At 41.9% G+C, this 3,514-nt stretch overlaps 1 non-coding gene across 1 annotated transcript; it reads left to right on the top strand.

The window, feature by feature from the left end:
* Window positions 1–2,596: 2,596 nt before the first annotated feature.
* On the top strand, window positions 2,597–2,724 carry LOC114007955 (small nucleolar RNA SNORA42/SNORA80 family). The gene has a single exon (XR_003549529.1). It is a non-coding gene; the product is annotated as a small nucleolar RNA SNORA42/SNORA80 family (small nucleolar RNA).
* Window positions 2,725–3,514: the final 790 nt, after the last annotated feature.

Raw genomic sequence — 3,514 nt, 5'->3', positions numbered from 1 at the left:
CATGTGTGTGTATATGCATGCCCAAAATCCCTAAAGGAGATAAAAACGGGGAGGTGATTGTGGCATACCCATGCCCCATAGGGAGTGCTTTCTTGCCTTCTCTCTCACCAGAGAGCACATGTGCTCTCTGGCAAAGAAAGAAAGAAAGAAAGAAAGAAAGAAAGAAAGAAAGAAAGAAAGGAAGGAAGGAAGGAAGGAAGGAAGGAAGGAAGGAAGGAAGGAAGAAAGAAAGAAAGAAAGAAAGAAAGAAAGAAAGAAAGAAAGAAAGAAAGAATGAATCCAAGTTGTCTTGGACAAAAACTTTCCTACCATATTTTACAACCTCTTGACCTTCTCCCTCAGCTACTATTGTATTGGGTTGTCGGAAAAGTCATGACGTACTTTTTCTGGCATTCTATACAAAAATGCACATGACTTTTCTGACAACCCAATAGCTTAAGGCCATCTCCCTATACTACAGTCCCATCTCTTTCAGTGCTTTCTGCTTCAGAGGTTCTCTGTCACCTCCGTGTGTACATTCTCACAGGAAATAAACTCCTTTGGGGCAGTCCTTGACCAAGCAGGATAACCAGCTCGGTAATACACTAGTGTGGCTATCCCTCCTGTGCTTACTCTCCCCAGTCCCTCACCTGTTCTTCAGAATCTTTTTCCAAAATGCATGACCTATACTGAAGGGAAGAACCTAAGCTAAAGCACTAGTGTTTAAAAATATTTTAGGAACAGTAGATGGCATAGTGGTTATGTCTCTGGACTCCCACATGGCTGATCGCAGTTCAAGTCCTGGACCCAGAGCCTTAAAACTCACACCAGGCACATGTGCATGTGTGCCCAAGATGCCAAGAGGAGAATAGAAGAGAAGGGACTGTGGCATGGCCGTCCCCCCAGGGGGGTGATTTCTCACTTTCTGTCTCTCTGTCTGTCTCTGTCTATCCAGAGAGCTCACGTGCCTTAGAGCAAAAATCTCTCTTTAAAAAAAAATTTTGAGGCCAGCAGGTAGTGTGGTAGTTAGGGTGCTGGACTCTCACATGGCTGACCATGGTTCAAGTCCCAGACCTGGATGTTTGCTTTCACTTTCCCCTTCTCTCTCTCTCTGGTCAAGTTAAAAAATAATAATAACAATAAAATTAAATAAATAAATCTTAAAACAAATTTTTCTTCCAGGCTTATCATTACAAGAATTATTAGTATGCTAATCAAAACAACAAACAATACAAATACTTATTAAACACAACAGTACAACTCTATTGAAAATGTAACTCTTAATGACATGAGGCTTTTAAAAAGTTGGGTCCATAAAGAGCCAGAAGGTGAGGTGGGGGGAGTGACACTCCCGGGCAGACCCATGTGGGAGGGGTGTTGTTCGTGTCTGGAGACCTCCCTGATATACCCAGCATGCCCGGTGTGCTGTGATCTGGGAGTAGCAGAAGCTGGGAGTGGACTACAGTGTCAGGACCCTGTCAGGGTTCCTGCCTGTCCATCTGTCTGTCTGTCTGTCTCTCTCACTCACGGGATAAATATATATATATTTTTTAATTTGGCTCATGGGTCTGTTGGAAGAAATGTTCCTTATAGCTAGAATAAGACAAGATTCAGCATTATCTAGCACATCTCCACCCCTGCTCTTATTGAGTCAGAGGTAATTCTCAAAATATCAAAAATTTAATTCTCAAACAGATTCTGAACACATGCCAAAGTATTGGGGTTTTTTGTTTTGTTTTGTTTTGTTTTTTAGAGAGAGACAGAGACAGTGAGAGGAAAAGTGAGAACCCTCCTCCAGAGGGGGGAATGGCCACACTGGAATCCCTTTTCCCCCATTATCGATACCCTTGGGATCTTGGGCATGCATGCACACCCTCCTGGCGTGAGTTGCAAGCCACTGGGTCTGGGACTCAAAACTGTGTTCAGCCACGTGGGAAGCCAGCAACATAAGTGCTACACCATCTGCTGGCCACCATGCCAAAATTTTGATGAACTTGTTAATGAGGACAAGAAAGATGACAAACTAATTCAGAAGAGGAGACAAGAAATTTACACACAGTAGTATATTGCCAGTGACAAAAAGGGATACTGGTATAAGATTACTAATCCAGATACAAACCTGGTCAATAACTTAAAGGTAATAAAGCAACAACCTGTGAGGTGATTTTCTAAATAGTAAATCAAAGTAATTTACGTTCTCTTGGAAAGTCAGATCACCCTTTAGGCAGGGTTGTTACAGTAGTGCTTTACAATGACATTGTTACAATAATGCTTGAACAATTTTGGTTAACTTTAATTATTACTTTTAGAGATACAATGCTTCATACATAAGTTCATGGAGGGACCAGCAGATGGCGTAATGGTTATATCGCTGGACTGCCACATAGTAGAGCGCAGTTCGAGTCCCAGACCTGGTGGCTTAAAACACACCGGGCGTGTGTGCGTGCATGCCCAAAATCCCAAGGGGAGAATGGAGGAGAAGCAACTGTGGTGTGGTCATTCCCTGGGGAGGGGGGTGATTTTTCACTTTCTGCCTCTCTTTCTCTCTGGCAAGCATGTACGCGCTATAGCAAAAATCTCTCTGAAGAAAAAGTTCATGGAAATTAAAGAAGCTTATGCATGAGTTTGGATGTATGGCAGGCTCTTCCCCTGAGCCTCTCACAGTGCCCCAAGTCGGAGCAAACTGCCCTTGAGCTCTTGCCCAGTCTGCCTGTGGGCTGCTGGTATGGAAGCAGTTGCACAGTAGAAACAATAACAAAAACAGGCATTTCATCATCACACCGGCATTATATTTTTAAACTAGTTCTTAGTTATATGCCAAAAAAAGAGAAAGTCACAGTGATCTGATATAAAAAAAAGATATATTCATTAATAATTCACTTACGTCCTCTCTCAATCACATCATAAGCAAATAAATAGAGAACATCTACTTTGTGAGAGAATGTGCCAGCATTCATTGGATGATTCCCTTTCTCACCTTCTGGCAAGGATACTGCAGACCTATCAGATACTCATCCATCTCAGGCTTTTTCATTTGCTTTAGAGATGCCTGCTTAACTCCAAATCCTCAGAAAATGCTGACAATCTTTGCCAATGTAAAATGCTTTGATAAAAAGTATTTATCTTATTATATACATTAAGTATATTTTAATCAAATACTTGGCTTTCATTCAATTTATGGAACAGCCTTTATTTATTACCTAATTAGCCAACCCAGTCTTTGTTGTTAATCAGCCAAGTGATTCTTTTAAAAGACTTCATTTTGGAGAGTTTTGTGTATGTGTGTGTGTGTGTGTGTGTGTGTGTTTAAGAGAGTTTTTTTGCTATAGGGCATGTGCACTTGCTGGAGAGACAGAAAGTGAGAACTGCCCCCCCCCCACCACCACCCAGGAAGGATGGCTACACTGCAGTCCCTTCTCCTCTATTCTCCTTATGATCTTGGGCATGCATGTACATGTGCCCCTTGTGAGTTTTAGGTCACTGGGTCTAGGACTTGAAGTGAAATTGACTATGTGAGAGTCCAGTGATATAACCA

The sequence above is a fragment of the Tupaia chinensis genome, unplaced genomic scaffold (assembly GCF_000334495.1).
Source record: "Tupaia chinensis unplaced genomic scaffold, TupChi_1.0 Scaffold000259_1, whole genome shotgun sequence".
In the NCBI taxonomy this organism is placed as follows: domain Eukaryota; kingdom Metazoa; phylum Chordata; class Mammalia; order Scandentia; family Tupaiidae; genus Tupaia; species Tupaia belangeri.
Note: the sequence above shows the minus strand (reverse complement) of the source record. Positions and strands in the feature narration are given on the sequence as shown.